General features: G+C 43.4%; 1 protein-coding gene across 7 annotated transcripts in view; it reads right to left on the minus strand.

Annotated features, from left to right (window-relative positions):
* The window catches only part of TIAM2 (TIAM Rac1 associated GEF 2), a 769,295-nt gene that overhangs the window by 388,223 nt on the left and 361,697 nt on the right, over nt 1-19,375 (minus strand). The window lies entirely within an intron of this gene.

The raw sequence follows: 19,375 nt of genomic DNA on the forward strand, positions 1-19,375 counted from the left end.
AGGGCCGTTACGTGTCCATCACTGCGCACTGGGTTAATGTGGTGGATGCAGGGTCCACAGGGGACAGCGGTGGTGGGACAGTGCTGCCTAGCCCACGGTATAGGAAACAGTTGGCTGTAGGCGTTCGACCCTCCTCCTCCTCCTCCAGAAGCGAAAGCTCGTCCACAGAGCGCAGTCGTACGAGCACTCCATCTGCAGCTGCCACTGTTGCACACGATGTGTCCCCCTATCGAGCAGCTAGTGGAAAGCGTCAGCAGGCTGTGTTGCAGATGATGTGTTTGGGCAACAGACACACCGCCGAGGTGCTGGCCGAGTACTTGAAGCGACAAACTGAGTCATGGCTGGGCAGTGTACATCTTGAGGCAGGCAAGGTAGTTAGTGATAACGGCCGTAATTTTGTGGCAGCCATAGCCCTTTCAAAACTCAGCCATATACCTTGCTTGGCTCACACCTTGAACCTGGTGGTGCAGTGCTTCCTCAAAAATTATCCGGAGTTAACAGCCCTGCTCCAGAAGGTGCGAAGACTGTGCGCGCACATCCGCCGGTCGCCTGTACACTCCGTTCGTATGCAGAAGCTGCAGCGATTGCTCCACCTTCCCAACCACCGCCTCATTATCGACATTGCAACAAGGTGGAACTCCACCCTGCACATGGTGGAGCGGCTGTGTGAGCAGAGGCAGGCCATAATGCATTTGTGGGAGGATACACGGCCAGGCACTTTGAGAGCAGACATGGAGTTGACAGGTGTGCAGTGGTCGAAGCTGAAAGACCTCTGTAAAGTCCTTCAGTGTTTTGAGGAATGCGCACGGCTGGTAAGCGCAGACGACGCCATCCTAAGCATGAGCATCCCACTTATGCGTCTGCTCATGCAAACTTTGACGCACCTTAAGGAGCAGGCGTCTGCAGCCAATGTTGATGAGGAGGAGGGAATCCTTGATGACATTCAGCCATTGTCTGCTCAGGGACCTCTCCTGGACGAGGTGGAGGAAGAAGAGGAGGAGGAGGAGGATGATGGGGATGATTACTTAGGGGAGGAGGATGCATCTCGTGGGGCAAGTGAAAATGTTGGCGTGGCAAGGTCTGGTACAGGGTTTGTGCGTGACTGGAGGGATGTGGATTTGCCAGAAAGTGCTCCTCCAACCAGCACTCGCAGTGCATCATTGACACCGGGAACATTGGCCCACATGTCAGATTATGCCTTGCAGATCCTAAAAAGGGACCCACGCATTGCCAAAATGATGAACGATGACGACTACTGGTTGGCCAGCATCCTGGATCCACGCTATAAAGGCAAATTACAAAACATCATGCCACAGGAGAACCTTGACCTAATATTGGCTAATAAACAAGCAACTCTGGTAAATCGGTTGCTTGAGGCATTCCCAGCACACAGCAGCGGTGATGGTTCTCACACGAGCCGTACGGGCCGGGGGCAGCTTGGCAGAGGTGTTCGTGGTGCACACAGCAGAAGTGGCGTTGGAGACAGGGGTTTCATGACAATGTTGTGGACTGATTTTTCAAGTACCGCTCACACAACTGGTAATACTGCATCGATGGAAAGTGACAGGAGACAGCAGTTGTCAACTATGGTTACAAACTACTTTTCCTCCCATATCGATGTTCTCCCACACAGGTCATTCCCCTTTGACTATTGGGCCGCTAAACTGGACACCTGGCCTGAATTGGCACAATATGCCTTACAGGAGCTCGCTTGCCCAGCTGCAAGTGTGCTATCGGAAAGAGTCTTCAGTGCAGCTGGATCAATCCTGACAGAAAAAAGGACCCGTCTGTCAACCCAAAATGTGGATGATCTAACCTTCATTAAAATGAACCACGCATGGGTTTCCAAGGATTTTGTCCCACCTTCCTCTGATGACACATAGGGTGACAGAAAAATGGCTTGCTTTGGTCCACCTCTTCCTGGGACTTGACCTATTTCACCTTTTGCATCAGCTGAATGTCCAACATATGAACAGCTGAATATCAACATATGCCACTTTCTAAAACTCCCTAACTGTGCTGCCTCCCCCCCCCATGGCTGGGGTCACCACCTAGCGCACGACACCGTGCGAGTGCTGTTGCCCTGGACAGGTGGGTAGGCCGACTCTTGGGCACGGGCACTGGTACAGGGTCCTTCATAGTGCAATCAAGTGTCTCTGACGGTGGTGGTGCACACCCGCCGTCAGACACACCGCCGTACTATGAGGGGCCCAGTGCCAGTACCAACGCCCATGAGTGGGCCCCCCTTGCTTGGGCAGGGCCCCAACATTTGCAATCTTTACCTCTTCCTGCTCCTCCGCTGTGTAGTCTGGGCCGTCAAATCCATACTGGGCCTAACACCGTCTGAGCCTGCCTCCTGAGACATATATTTTGAATGTGTACGCTATCCATACATGTTATCCGGGGAAACGGTACCCTTTCTAACCTTTGTGCAATCACGTGCAATCGATACTGGGCCTAACACCGTCTGAGCCTGCCTCCTGAGACATATATTTTGAATGTGTACGCTATCCATACATGTTATCCGGGGATACGGTACCCTTTCTAACCTTTGTGCAATCACGTGCAATCCATACTGGGCCTAACACCGTCTGAGCCTGCCTCCTGAGACAAATATTTTGAATGTGTACGCTATCCATACATGTTATCCGGGGAAACGGTACCCTTTCTAACCTTTGTGCAATCACGTGCAATCCATACTGGGCCTAACACCGTCTGAGCCTGCCTCCTGAGACATATATTTTGAATGTGTACGCTATCCATACATGTTATCCGGGGATACGGTACCCTTTCTAACCTTTGTGCAATCACGTGCAATCCATACTGGGCCTAACACCGTCTGAGCCTGCCTCCTGAGACATATATTTTGAATGTGTACGCTATCCATACATGTTATCCGGGGAAACGGTACCCTTTCTAACCTTTGTGCAATCACGTGCAATCCATACTGGGCCTAACACCGTCTGAGCCTGCCTCCTGAGACATATATTTTGAATGTGTACGCTATCCATACATGTTATCCGGGGATACGGTACCCTTTCTAACCTTTGTGCAATCACGTGAAATCCATACTGGGCCTAACACCGTCTGAGCCTGCCTCCTGAGACATATATTTTGAATGTGTACGCTATCCATACATGTTATCCGGGGAAACGGTACCCTTTCTAACCTTTGTGCAATCACGTGCAATCCATACTGGGCCTAACACCGTCTGAGCCTGCCTCCTGAGACATATATTTTGAATGTGTACGCTATCCATACATGTTATCCGGGGATACGGTACCCTTTCTAACCTTTGTGCAATCACGTGCAATCCATACTGGGCCTAACACCGTCTGAGCCTGCCTCCTGATGTATAGACATATATTTTGAATGTGTACGCTATCCATACATGTTATCTGGGGATACGGTACCCTTTCTCACCTTTGTGCAATCACGTGCAATCCATACTGGGCCTAACACCGTCTAAGCCTGCCTCCTGATGTATAGACATATATTTTGAATGTGTACGCTATCCATACATGTTATCTGGGGATACGGTACCCTTTCTCACCTTTGTGCAATCACGTGTAATCCATACTGGGCGTGAGAACGGCTGGCGAGCTGTTAAGCAAGCTACAGCAACTGTGGTTTGCACACGTAAGTTTTTCATTTTTTCAGGAATGACGGTTAGGCCTAATTCCGGAACTGCGGTTGACCTGCACTTACTGGGAAATCATTGTTCGCGGGTAATAATTGTAATCAGTGATCCCCATCACTAACGTTGTTCAGCGGGTTATCTGCACCTGTAAGCGACAAACGCTGGCCTTTTCAGTGTAGCGCACATGCAGCCACGGACATGTAAGGGCATGACACACCAGTTACTGGCCAATCTCATGTGCCAGAGCCTCACGTGTCCCTCTAGTAAGCCGGACTCGGACCGCGGGGCATGACGGAGTCTCGTTCGTTAACGGAATTAAGCTTGCAATGTGTGCATCTGTTCTGTAGCTGGCATGGTTGAGGTTTCCCAGGTGGAGTCGAATTTAACCGTAGGCTCCACTCCTGGTGGTGCCCTTCTGGCCATTCCTTTAAGGTTCAGCTTTGCAACCATACTGCCCACGTAAAACAAACACTTTGCCTTCATGAACGCTGTTTGGAGGGTCATGACTCGTGGGAATAACGCCGCCCAATCAGTTAACCTGCTAGAGAGATCCTTCATTGCTCCCAAGCATGACATCACACTCCCTAGGAAGAAGGTAATGCCACTGTGGCGACCGTACTCCTGGGGGCGACACAAGTGCACTGATGCCCAGCCACTGCTCGATGAATCTGCTGGTACATTGACCCAGACCACTACATTCCCCTCGCACGCTACACGACCTGAATCTGACCCTGATGAAACTCAGGTTACCCTTCCCATATACAGTTCCATCTTACACGGTGACAAAGAGGAAGCTGCAGATGAAAGTGCAGGTTCGGCCCACCCGCCATCAGACACACCACCGTACTATCAGGGGCCCTGTGCCAGTGCCGTCGCCAACGAGTGGGCCCCCCCTGCTTGCCCAGGATCACAGCACTTGCAAAGTTGAAATACTGTGCAGTGAGATGGAAGATGGGGACGACGAGGAATCCAGACAAGTACAGAGATTCCCTAGCGAGGAGACTTATTTGATTGTTTTCAATGTTGGGACAGCAATTTTTGGGGAGCACTATACTCTGGAGAATGATAGATGGGGCCCACCATACACTGGAACATTCCAAAGGTGGACATCAGACACTGGAGCAGCATTTACAGGGCCCATTATACACTAGATCATTAGAAATGGGGCCCATTATGTTTGGAGCATTATTTGGGCCCATAAGACAGTGGAGCTTCATCCATGGGGACCAACATATACTGTAGCATTATGTGGAGCTCATCATATACTGTTTCAAACATTATATGGGACCAATGATTCTGTATGGAGAAATAGATGGGCCTCGTCATGAGATGTAAAAAGTGAGGTATTTTTCATTGTACTATACCGCTATTTCTCTGCAGTATCGGAGCATGATGAGTTGTGGTATGTGTTAAAGGGGCGCTCTTTCGCCCAGGGCACATGAAAACCTGGAGCCAGCCCTACCCACCCCACAACTTTAGCCAAATAACCCCCATTTTTCAGTGCGTAACTTGTATTATGAAGTTAATTAAGGTTGACAAGCTTAAGTAAGAAGAATTGATGCTTTTGGCATTCAAATGGGCACTGTAGGTGTGTTTCCTGTCCTCCTCTCACTGCCGACTTTTATTCCCCATTGACTTACATTGGGTTTCGTGTTTCGGGACGACCCCGACTTTTCCCTATAATCGGACGATCTTGCTCGACCCGACTTTTGGAAAAGTCGGGTTTCACGAAACGAAACGCGACCCTAAAAAACCAAAAGTCGCTCAACTCTAGTCAGGAGTTTTGTAATACATGTCTTTTTGATCATAGATTTTATGAAACAAAAACTGACCAGAAACGGAAACCTAATAATTCAAAGTAACATAAACTAAGATTTCTCAACTCAGAAAAACATTTAATTACTTACATGGAGGCTGGTATTTGTTTTGTGCCATGAGGTATCACAAAGTAACAATCTGGAACCAATCAATACATCTCTATCTATGCCAGATGTTCTTTTCAAGAGTTTTCTGAGCAGGCCCTGATAATAAATGGAGCATGTGTTTTACCTTATTTTAACTTTAAACCTAATGAATCTGTCCCCATAATTCCAGCATTTGTGTCTAATCACTAGTAAATGACTGGTAATGGCACCAGGGGGTAATTACAAAATGTATAAAGCCATATGCAAAAGCTCCACATGTTATAGACATCCCAAAATAAGCAGAGAGCAAACCTTAGATAACCTTAGATCCTGTGTCCAGACACAAACTGACAAATGCAGCTTAATGCTATCAGACAGACCCTACGATAAGTAGTTAAATACCTTGTGGCATCTGAGAGAAATATTTAAATGTCCATATGTCAATCGTTTTTCAGTGTAGGTTTGTGTGAACACTAAATAGTGTAAAGGCCCACTACAGTTTCTTCAGATGAGGGGCTAAATGAAACTTGCATCAGACCATCAGCATTCTTCAGAGACATAGTCAAAGATCTTCAAAATAAAGGGACTTCAGCAAAGCTGGTCATACTTGAAGTCGAACTCCCACCTGTCATTGGGTGATATCCTAGCGATATGACATCACTCTATGAGAAGGGAATACACCTTTAATGGTAAACCCTTCAACACCTAGAGAATTTCCGTATTTGCGTTTTCGTTTTTCGCTCCCCTTCCTCCCAGAGGCATAACTTTTTTATTTTTCCATCAATATGGCCATGGGAGGGCTTGTTTTTTGAGGGACGAGTTGTACTTTTGAACGATAACATTGGTTTTACCATATAGTGTACTGGAAAATGGGAAAAAAATCAAAGTGCGACAAAATTGCGGAAAAAAGTGCAATTTCCCATTTTTTTTCACATGTTCCCTAAATGCTAAAACTGACCAGCCATTATAATTCTCCATGTCATTGCGCATTCATAGACACCAAACATGTGTAGGTTCTATTTTATTTAAGTGGTGGAAAAAAAATCCAAAGTTTGTTAAAAAAAAAAAAGTCGCCATTTTCTGTAGCGTCTCCATTTTTCGTTGTCTAGGTCTGAGTGAGCGCTTATTTTTTGGGTGCCGAGCTGATGTTTTTATTAATGCCATTTTGATGTTGATACGTTCGTTTGATCGCCTGTTTTTGCATTTTAATGCAATGCTGCGGCAACAAAAATAACATAATTCTGGCGATTTGATTTTGTTTCTCGTTACACTGTAAACTGATCAGTTAAATTCTTTTTATATATTGATAGATCAGGTGATTCTGGACGCGGTGATACCAAATATGTAAAATTTAATTTTTTTATTGTTTTATTTTGAATGGAGCGCATGGGGGGTGATTTAAACTTTTAAATTTTTTTATTATATTTTTAAAAACATTTTTTTTACTTTTTACTGGCTTCAATAGTCTCCACGGGAGGTTATAAACTGCAATCTTCTGATCGCTTGTGCTACACATAGCAGGGCTTCAGCCCTGCTTTGGAAAGCTAAAATGCTCAAATGCTATGAGCGCTGGCCTCTTGGCGGTGCTCATAGCTATCTGGCAATAACAACCACAGGGGTCTCCTGCAGATGCCAGGTTGTCATGCCAACCCATCTGCGATCCGCGGTCATGTGACACGGGTGCTGATAGGTGGGATTAGTGACTAACAGCAGCATTTAACATGTGAAAAGCCATGGGTGGATCGCGATTCCACCAGTGGATTTTAGGGGCACATGTTAGCTGATGAAATCAGCTGACATGTGCCGGAAAAGTTGTCAGCTCATCACCGAATCCCACAGAAAACAGGGTGGAGGGCGACCATGGACTTACCTACCCATCCAAAGTTTTAAAGTGGTTATTTTCTATTCCCAAACGGCTATTAGCATTATAAAGTATTTTAATTTACTGAGATAATGACTTTTTGGTTTTCATTGGCTGTAAGCCATAGTCATCAACATTAAAAGAAATAAACACGTGATTAAATCATTCTCATTCTCAGGATTGAAAGGTCTCTAGGCTGGACCTTTACTGATTATAAAGTTATACCATACCCTGATGATGTGCAGTAACTGTAAAAATAGGGATATCCTACAAAGGGGTAAATAAAAACTTCCTTTTATCTCATACAACTGTTCAAACAGCTGATTTAAGGCATATATCAGAATGTTCAAGGAAAGTATACCAGACTCAAGTGAAATTACAGGGAGGTTATTCCAAAATTCTTGGAGAACCACAGATTTAATGTGTATGTAGGCTTGTGCAAATTCTTCCGTCTCTTCATGTAATCCCAAATACGATGCTGAGCGCAACACTTTATGGGGGCTATGTAATCATTTCCGGTACTCTTTGTCATTCTTCTCTCAAAATATAGTTCATTATGAAATTGGTTGTATTCTTGGGCCTGTTGTCCTGCTGCAGAATAACAATAATTAATAATAATAATCTTTATTTACCGTGTATACTCAAGTATAAGCCGACCCTAGTATAAGCTGAAGACCTTATGCTTGAAAAAGGTCTTCGGACCGAAACGTTGCCAGAGGAGGCAGAATAAAATGTAAGGCTTTTTTTTTTCACCACTGTCTGAGGCGCTGTCTTTTTTATCTTTTTTATCTATTGCTATGGAACTTGCTCCAGGATGGACTCCCTGGTTTTGACGTGCGCCTTCACAAATCTGTCTTAAAGACTTTGACGCTTATAGGGTGCGGTTTAACTTTTCGTTTTTTGGTACCTAGTATAAGCCGAGACACATCATTTTGCCACAGAAAACTGGGTAAGCTTATAGACATGAGTATAAGCCAGGTGTTACGGGTAGGGTTAGTTTGGTGAAAAACCCAGGAGTGGACCCTCTGGGTTCGTGGCTCCAGAGCCCCCAATGGCGAGCGGACCAGGTGAAGACCACCCCCTATACAGGGAGTGTTAGGAGCAGGCCCAAGGGAGATAGAACCCCAACAGCCGGAGCCAAGTCTCTATTTCTTTAAGCCTACCATCACTGCAGCAGGAGTCAAGGTGAAATACATATGTACACACTCTGCCCTAGTGCTGCTCCAACCAGTCATTCTGCTGAATCAGCAAATACTTCTCTATGTAGCTCACAACTACCAGCATCTTGGCTGATCTGCCTCACAAAGCTATGGGTAATTACTAAGTCACCAGTGACGTCACTGCCTTCTATACAGGAATACATTAGTGACTCTATACACCATGGATAAATTCATAGGCAAAAATAGCAAGGGAGACAGACCAGGCCTCGCTGAAGGTGATAGCGTTGCAAGTTAAGACACATGTATTTATGAATGCATTACTAAAACAAACTATTTTAAGCCATCTAAATTCACACAGGTTCCTCGTCTACACTACAGTTTACTCGATCATGATCTCATTGTGATAACTTAAAGCACCATTCCAGTGTTTTTTCTTATTGCAGCGCTGGATTGGTGCTTGCACCTAGTCTCATACTTACCAGCCACCGTCTACATCTTTTATTGGCGCTGCTCCTGTCAGTCTTCTGCAGGTTTTGAACTGCCAGATAGATCCAGCATTTGCTGAGCAAGCTGGAGGTCACAATTCAATATAAATCTATGAAAGTCAGAACGAGGCCTTCATAGACTTAATATGTGAATTTGCTATGATTACCTGTGACTTCCGGTAACTCAGAAGTAGCAGTCACAAGATGGTGGTGCTGGACTGGAGCGCGGCAGGAACAGCAGAAGACGGCGCTGGAAGGTATTATCTAGTCCCAGGGAACTTAGCACCACTACAGCGCTGAATTAAAATATAAACGCTGGAGTGGTGCTTTAATGCTACAAATATAATTATGGCTTTTACACCAAAATGGCAAAACTGGTACTAACTCTTGAAAAGAAAAAAAGCATAAAGAAAATAAAAAGCTTTCTCCTTTTTATCAAAAAGGTACAAACAAAGAAAATATAAAAGCTTGACACCAGTATTTTTACCCTTGAAAAAAACGATGCCTTGAAAAGACTGCATCTTACTTTCCATCATCAATGCTTATCCCATGTTGCTATGAAAAGGACCATATATGCTGCCAAAAATATGGCTATAAAATAAGACAAAGGATTTGACTAGTGAAAGCATTATACCAAAACAAATGAATGAACGTTGGATATAAAAGAAATAAAATGTTGTGTAATATTAGAATGTTGCCTTTTTCTACCTATAAGACACAAAATCTCACAAGAATAATACTTAGAGAACTACTGACAGGTCAAAATCAGTATATTTGTATTCATCATGACATATCCAGGAGGATTAACAAAGGAAGAGGACAACACAGATATTTTAGTTGTAATCGTAAAATATTCAGAATGAGAGTCCTCAGTGGTTGATACCCTTTAATGGCTATCTGAAAAGATGGTAACAAATTGCAAAATCCAGGGTGGTAATTGGCAAATTTCTAGAAGGTCTTTCAATGCTGTCAAATACAACACTGAATTAAAACGTGAGTAACTAAGATATGGCCAAGCATATGAAACTCAAAATTAATATGCTGAGTGTTTGCCATAGAAAATCGCACAGCGTTCAGCACAGTGATTGGGATTGAAGACCATTATGACACAGCCTAAACTCTTAAAAGTTACCGAGGCGCATGACTTTTTCCTTTAAGTGATTCCTACTCGAAGCCTAAAGTAATAGATGACAATTTAGCTATAGATCAAAGCGGTAAAGAAAACATTACAGTGTAATAATACTGTAATTGTGTTAAGACACTGAGCTGCTGTTCCTTGAGAATGGTAAACCGCCTTAATCTTATGACTGAGCACAGAAAATCCCTATGCAGCAGATTATTCGGGATAAATAGCTGCTGAGAACATGTTTAGTATTTTAACTTCAAAAGCAATAGATCACAGAGAGTGAGGCAAAAGTATCTATTGTGGAGGGTGTGTTGGAGAAGAAGTTCTTTTGTAGTACTTCTGGGAAAAATGAACATTATCATTATGATAATTATTTCACTGTGTGTCAAGAAAATCCATGTAGTACTCTATTATGAGGATGCTGGGGGAAAAAAGAGCAAAACAGTGTATGTTGTATAACACGTAAATGCATCCATCATAGATGTCATGTAAATAGTTTACTGTAGCTGGGCCTCATTCATCAAAAATGTCTGAAAGACAAGAAAAGGTCTTTGTTTTGTAAAGTAATCAGAGATCAGCTTTAATTTTTTAAACTTCATTGGTAAAATAGAAGCTGTTCAGTTATTGATTGTTACGGACAATAAGAATAGCTTTTTTATAGACACTTTTGGTAAATCTGCCCCATTTTATTGGGAATAATTTAACTGTTATAATATTGTGGTATCAGCACTCCTCAGCTGTCACTATGGATACACAGGTCATAGGAAGCCGAATAAAATCATATCTTGATATCTGCAATGTGATGTCTTATTCCAGAGAAATCCATTTTTTCTTAATATGTAAATGAGCTGTTAAGATCTATGAGCCGGACATAGAATTCCAGAAGGATCTGGTAACAACCCTTTCATTTAAAATAAGGTCTGGAGGCAGATTCTCTGAGAGATCTATGTCAGGCCCATAGATCTTAACAACTCATTTACATATATGAAAACTGCAGATTCCTTTGGAAATAAGACATCGGATTGCAGATACCAAAGTATCATTTTATTCAACTTTTTATAACCTGAATGTCTATATAGATGGCTTGGTGGGTTGCTCCTATTGACAGATTCCCTTAAATGCATTTGCACACCCTGATGTAATTGTACATCAAAGTTAGGGAGCACAAGTTGGGCTGATTCTGGCTGTAATACAGTGCTGGCATCTGCCTGTAACAACAGCAATTAATGTACTCCGATCATTGCTGTCTGACTGCTAATAAGCTGCTGTCAGTCTCTATATTTCTCACCGCTGCCCACACCATTGGATTACCATGGGAGCTTTTGTATTACAGTGAAGTAGTATTTAGAATTAAGAGCTCAAACAATTGCAGATTTTAGTCCCCTGGGGGGTTCTAAAAAATAAGAAAAAATACAAAAGTTTAAAGCACTCCCAATTTCTCAGTTTTAAAATAAAGAAATGATAATAATAAAAAATAATAAACATAATTGATATCACATCATTCCTAAAAATCTGGTATTTCAAAATATAAAATAATTTAAAACATTGTGGTAAGATGGCTTTTACGCTTTTTTGATCAGAATGGCATCACCCAAGTACCCTATGTTATTTACATGTTCTATTACTATTCATTCATTTAAGGGCCTGTCACACTAAGCGATATCGCTAGCAATATCGCTATAACTTGTGACGTTATAGTGATATTGCTAGCAATATTGCTGTGTCTGATACTTACCTACGACCGGCTCCCCTGCTGGTTATCGCTGATCGCGCGAGAACGTCCAGGACTGTTTCTCGTCGTCAGGTTCCTGCTGGGCTTCCTGTGGAGAGACGAGCAACGAGCGTGGAGTCGGGTGGGAGGACGCAGGATCGCCTAGTGTGACAGGTAAGTAGCGACCCCCGACCCCTGCGATGTCGCTGGTGAGATCTGCCTGTGTGGCAGCTCACTAGCGACCACTTAGCGATGTACCAGCGATCCTGACCGCGTCATATCGCTGGTCGGGATCTCTGGTACATCGCTAAGTGTGACAGTACCTTAAAGCCCCCGTTACACACTGCAATATCGCTAGCAATATCGCTGTAAAGTCACCGATTTTGTGACGTTGCAGCGATATTGCTAGCGATATCGCTACATGTGATACTTACCTCCGACCGGCTCCCCCGCTGCTCATCGCTGGTCGCGCGAGAAGGTCCTGGATCATTTCTCGTCGGGCGCTTCCTGCTGGGCTTCTTGTGGCGCCGACGAGTGACGCGTGGACGCGGGCGGGAGGACGTCAGGATCGCCGCGTCTGACAGGTAAGTAGCATCCCCCGACCCCAGCGATGTCACTGGTGAGATCTGCCTGTGTGGCAGCTCACTAGCGACCACTTAGCGATGCACCAGCGATCTATATTGTTGTCGGGATCGCTGGTGCAACGCTAAGTGTAACGGTACCCTTATTTACTGCAAGGTATTTGCTCATTTTATCTCTGTCTTCTGTTCTGTCTGTGAAATGGCCACAGTGTGAATGAGCATCTACACATTGCACTTATACCAACGTATATTCTGGCTCTTTTCTTAGATTTTGCTTTAGTTTTTTGCACTTTGTACAACAGGTGAGGCTTGTCCTTTTTGGGTCGGTCATTTTGTTTATTTAGCTTTCCAGGGGCAGATGTCTGAACAGTCCGGGTCCTGCTCTGTGTCCATCTATTTTGACATCTGCTGACGCATAGTGAGTTGAACTACAAGAGTTTGAGTCCGTTCCGATTGGTTACACCTTGTCAAGGTGGGATGTCTTTCATTCATTTTTTGTATACTTACTACAGGGTATTTGCTCATTTTGGTTTCATATTAGGCTCTGTAATTTAAAACATGCTGAACACCCAAAGAAAAAAAAATCAAACCGTTAGACTTGAGGCTTTCAGTTACCACAGTTCTTAAAAATACAATAAAAAGTGACCAGTACACACATTGACAAAATTGTTAGTATCCTCCTATTAAAGCAAGAAAATCCCACAATGGTCACTAAAATACAGGTGTGCTCAAAAGTTTACATACCCCAGCAGAATTTTTGCTTTATTGGCATTTTTCCAGAGAATATGAATGATAACACCAAAACTTTTTCTCCACTCATGGTTAGTGGCTAGGTGAAGCCATTTATTGTCAAACTACTGTGTTTTCTCTTTTTAAATCATAATGACAACCCAAAACATCCAAATGACCCTGATCAAAAGTTTACTTTCCCCATTTCTTAAATCGTGCATTGACTACTCTAACATCAATGACAGCTTGAAGTCTTTTGTGGTAGTTGTGGATGAGGTTCTTTATTTTCTCAGATGGTAAAGCTGCCCACTCTTCTTGGCAAAAAACCTCCAGTTCCTGTAAATTCCTGGGCTGTCTAGCATGAACTGCGCTTGAGATCTCCTCAGAGTGGCTCAATGATATTGAGGTTAGGAGACTGAGATGGGTATGTTAACTTTTGAGCACAACAGTAATTTGGAACTGACAAAAGTAATTTTCAGTTTAAATTTACTGAATGTTAACTAATGAACAATAAGACATTGCTATTGAATTGTGGTTCAACAGAAAAATGTAAAAAAATCTATGAAAATGGTCTGGACAAAAGTTATTGTACCCTAGAAAGAAATTAAACTATTTTGACCATATGTACAATTTACAATTTCCATGTGTGTGTCCTATGCACCCAAAATTCATATAAATAAAGAAGCTTGACATGCAACAAACAAGCCCTCTCACAGTTCCTTTGATAGAAAAATAAAACAATGACAGGTCTAAGTAAATGGCAATATAAACAAAACTTTTTTTCACGATTTTCATATTTTTTGTCTAGTAATAAAATATAAAAAAAATTATACCAATTTGTTATTGCCTTATTTTACTGACCTGGAGAATCATGTTGATAGGCCTTTTTAACTGCAAATTTAATACCATAAAAACAAAACCCAAAAAACAATGGCACAATTGTACTTTTTTTACAATTTCACCCGTTTTGGAATTTCAGTTTGCTTTTCAATAGATGATTTGGTAAAATGAATGGTGCCATTCAAAACTACAACTTGTGCCGCAAAAAACAGCCCTCATATAGCCATATAAATATATATATATATATAATATATAAAGCTCAAAGTGTGTATGTATGTGTGTATGTATGTGTGTGTGTATGTGTGTATGTCCGGGATAGGTATCCGCACCGTCGCAGCTACAGCCACAAAATTTGGCACAGTCGCACGTCTGGACCCCGAGAGCGTCCTAAGCTATGTTGTGAGGTGAAATTTTAACCCCGCACGTTACAATTCACCAAACAATTTTGCCCCTATCTACATACTGGGGGAAAAAGTGTATGCGCGTCAAGCCCCGCCCCTCATTATGATGTCATAATGCCCCTATTTGCATACTGGGGAAGCAGTGTGTGCGTATCAAGCCCCGCCCCTCATTATGATGTCACAATGGTTGCCATGGCGACGCTGATGTCATCATAGGTTGCAAGCCCCGCCGCCGCTCATTATGATGTCATAATGGTTGACTATGGGATGGAGGATGTGTGATGGTATATGGGCACTGGACTATGGGATGGAGGATATGTATGACGGGTATATGGGCACGGGACTATGGGATGGCGGATATGTATATGGGCACGGGACTATGGGATGGAGGATGTGTGATGGGTATATGGGCACTGGACTATGGGATGGAGGATATGTATGACGGGTATATAAGCACGGGACTATGGGATGGAGGATTTGTGTGATGGTATATGGGCACGGGACTATGAGATGGCGGATATGTATGATGGGTATATGGGCACGGGACTATGGGATGGAGGATATGTATGATGGGTATATGGGCATGGGACTATGAGATGAAGGATGTGTGAGGGGTATATGGGCACTCGACTATGGGATGGAGGATATGTATGATGGGTATATGGGCACTCGACTATGGGATGGCGAATATGTATGATGGGTATATGGGCATGGGACTATGGGATGGAGGATATGTATGATGGGTATATGGGCACGGGACTATGGGATGGAGGATGTGTGATGGGTATATGGGCATGGGACTATGGGATGGAGGATGTGTGATGGGTATATGGGCACTCGACTATGGGATCGTGGATATGTATGAAGGGTATATGGGCACGGGCCAATGGGATGGAGGATAATTATAATTTGCTATAACTAACCACAGTTAGTTACTATGCCCGGGCAGCGCCGGGCTCTTCAGCTAGTATATATATATATATGCATTCTATGTGTCTATATCTATTATTTCGTTTCTGTTAGAAACCCTGTCATAGGGCTCCATTATATGTCCATTTTGCAAGGCGGCGAGAAAATCTCGCCATATGGATTGCATACGGATGACATACGGATTACATACGGATGCTTACATGCGCAAAATACGCAACCACACCTTGCTTACGGATGACATATGGATCACTATTTAGGGGTCATTCATCCGTATTACGCATGTAAACTACGGACCGTATTTTGCGTCGGTTAGTGTGACCCCGGCCTTAGATGTATTTCTGAAGATGGCTGTCTCCGTGGAAATTCACAGCAGAAGTGAAGTTTGCAGTTTTGTGCAATAAGGGCTTTAGAAATATGTTCATGTTTTCTGTGCAGAATAAAGAGACCACATAATTATTCTAATCTAATATATAAAGCTCAAAGTGTGTATGTGTGTGTATGTGTGTATGTCCGGGATAGGCATTCGCACCGTCGCAGCTACAGCCACAAAATTTGGCACAGTCGCATGTCTGGACCCCGAGAGCGTCCTAAGATATGTTGTGAGGCGTAATTTTAACCCCGCGCGTTACAATTCACCAAACAATTTGCCTCTATCTACATACTGGGGGAAAAAGTGTGTGCGCGTCAAGCCCCGCCCTTCATTATGATGTCATAATGCCCCTATTTGCATACTGGGGAAGCAGTGTGTGCGTATCAAGCCACTCCTCTCATTATGATGTCACAATGGTTGCCATGGTGACACTGATGTCATCATAGGTTGCAAGCCCCGCCGCCGCTCATTATGATGTCATAATAGTTGACTATGGGATGGAGGATATATATGACGGGTATATGGGCATGGGACTATGGGATGGTGGATATGTATATGGGCATGGGACTATGGGATGGAGGATGTGTGATGGGTATATGGGCACTGGACTATGGGATGGCGGATATGTATGACGGGTATATGGGCACGGGACTATGGGATGGAGAATATGTGTGATGGGTATATGGGCATGGGACTATGAGATGAAGGATGTGTGAGGGGTATATGGGCACTCGACTATGGGATGGCGAATATGTATGATGGGTATATGGGCATGGGACTATGGGATGGAGGATATGTATGATGGGTATATGGGCATGGGACTATGGGATGGAGGATGTGTGATGGGTATATGGGTACTCGACTATGGGATGGAGGATATGTATGATGGGTATATGGGCACGGGCCTATGGGATGGCGGATATGTATGATGGGTATATGGGCACTCGACTATGGGATGAAGAATATGTATGATGGGTATATGGGCATGGGACTATGGGATGGAGGATGTGTGATGGGTATATGGGCACTCGACTATGGGATGGTGGATATGTATGATGGGTATATGGGCATGGGACTATGGGATGGAGGATATGTATGATGGGTATATGGGCATGGGACTATGGGATGGAGGATGTGTTATGGGTATATGGGCACGGGCCTATGGGATGGCGGATATATATGATGATGGGTATATGGGCACTCGACTATGGGATGGCGAATATGTATGATGGGCATATGGGCATGGGACTATGGGATGGAGGATATGTATGATGGGTATATGGGCACGGGACTATGGGATGGAGGATGTGTGACAGGTATATGGGCATGGGACTATGGGATGGAGGATTTGTGATGGGTATATGGGCACTCGACTATGGGATCGTGGATATGTATGATGGGTATATGGGCACGGGACAATGGGATGGAGGATAATTATAATTTGCTATAACTAACCACAGTTAGTTACTATGCCCGGGCAGCGCCGGGCTCTTCAGCTAGTTAGTGAATAAATACAAATGATATGCTCTATGTAAAGGATGCATGATGTACATATCTGGTGTGTGGCATATGTCCATAGATGACAGTAGTGGATTACATACAGTTGTGGCCAAAAGTATTGACACCCCTGCAATTCTGTCAGATAATACTCAGTTTCTTCCTGAAAATGATTGCAAACACAAATTCTTTAGTATTATTATCTTCATTTAATTTGTCTTAAATGAAAAAACACAAAAGAGAATGAAGCAAAAAGCAAAACATTGATCATTTCACACAAAACTCCAAAAATGGGCCAGACAAAAGTATTGGCACCCTCAGCCTAATACTTGGTTGCACAACCTTTAGCCAAAATAACTGCGACCATCCGCTTCCGGTAACCATCAATGAGTTTCTTACAATGCTCTGCTGGAATTTTAGGCCATTCTTCTTTGACAAACTGCTCCAGGTCCCTGATATTTGAAGGGTGCCTTCTCCAAACTGCCATTTTTAGATCTCTCCATAGGTGTTCTGGGATTCAGGTCTGGACTCATTTCTGGCCACCTTAGATGTCTCCAGTGCTTTCTCTCAAACCATTTTCTAGTGCTTTTTGAAGTGTGTTTTGGGCCATTGTCCTGCTGGAAGACACCCATGACCTCTGAGGGAGACCCAGCTTTCTCACACTGGGCCCTACATTATGCTGCAAAATTTGTTGGTAGTGTTCAGACTTCATTATGCCATGCACACGGTCAAGCAGTCCAGTGCCAGAGGCAGCAAAGCAACCCCAAAACATCAGAGAACCTCCACCATGTTTGACTGTAGGGACCATGTTCTTTTCTTTGAATGCCTCTTTTTTTCTCCTGTAAACTCTATGTTGATGCCTTTGCCCAAAAAGCTCTACTTTTGTCTCATCTGACCAGAGAACATTCTTCCAAAACGTTTTAGGCTTTTTCAGTAAGTTTTGGCAAACTCCAGCCTGTTTTTTTTATATCTCGGGGTAAGAAGTGGGGTCTTCCTGGGTCTCCTACCATACAGTCCCTTTTCATTCAGATGCTGACGGATAGTAAGGGTTGACACTGTTGTACCCTCGGACTGCAGGTCAGCTTGAACTTGTTTGGATGTTAGTCGAGGTTCTTTATCCAACATCCGCACAATCTTGCGTTGAAATCTCTTGTCAATTTTTCTTTTCCATCCACATCTAGGGAGGTTAGCCACAGTGCCATGGGCTTTAAACTTCTTGATGACACTGCGCACGGTAGACACAGGAACATTCAGGTCTTTGGAGATGGACTTGTAGCCTTGAGATTGCTCATGCTTCCTCACAATTTGGTTTCTCAAGTCCTCAGACAGTTCTTTGGTCTTCTTTCTTTTCTCCATGCTCAATGTGGTACACACAAGGACACAGGACAGAGGTTGAGTCAACTATAATCCATGTCAACTGGCTGCAAGTGTGATTTAGTTATTGCCAACACCTGTTAGGTGCCACAGGTAAGTTACAGGTGCTGTTAATTATACAAATTAGAGAAGCATCACATGATTTTTCGAACAGTGCCAATACTTTTGTCCACCCACTTTTTTATGTTTGGTGTGGAATTATATCCAATTTGGCTTTAGGACAATTCTTTTTGTGTTTTTTCATTTAGGACAAATTAAATGAAGATAATAATACCAAAGAATTTGTGTTTGCAATCATTTTCAGGAAGAAACTGAGTATTATCTGACAGAATTGCAGGGGTGTCAAAACTTTTGGCCACAACTGTACATAAAGAAAAATCTATTTCCTTTACTTGTACCCAGTGTGAGACTGGAGTGCCTAGAGCTCATCAGTAACCAACTCCAGGGCCCCACTTTTCAGCTACATGCAAATGTGACATTATCCCCAATTACAAATTTTTATATAACAATGAACTGGGTAAATTGTTAAATGAATAAGCTGCTGCCTTTGTCTGCACACAGTGATTCAAGTATATAGTGCCAAGTACTGCTCATATAAGAGGTTGGTGGCCCTCTTTTGCACAGGGACCCACCGGAGGATTTTGCTGTTCTCCTGTGGGCCTGTCCAAGTCTGCTTGCATCTCTTAAAAGGAAATCAAATCATAAAACTAGCCATGTTTCCCATAGCAGTCTATCACAATTCAGCCTTCATATTATGAAAGCAGTT

The sequence above is a fragment of the Dendrobates tinctorius genome, unplaced genomic scaffold (genome assembly GCF_039654945.1).
Source record: "Dendrobates tinctorius isolate UK_male_01 unplaced genomic scaffold, ASM3965494v1 ptg000087l, whole genome shotgun sequence".
Taxonomy (NCBI): Eukaryota; Metazoa; Chordata; class Amphibia; order Anura; family Dendrobatidae; genus Dendrobates; species Dendrobates tinctorius.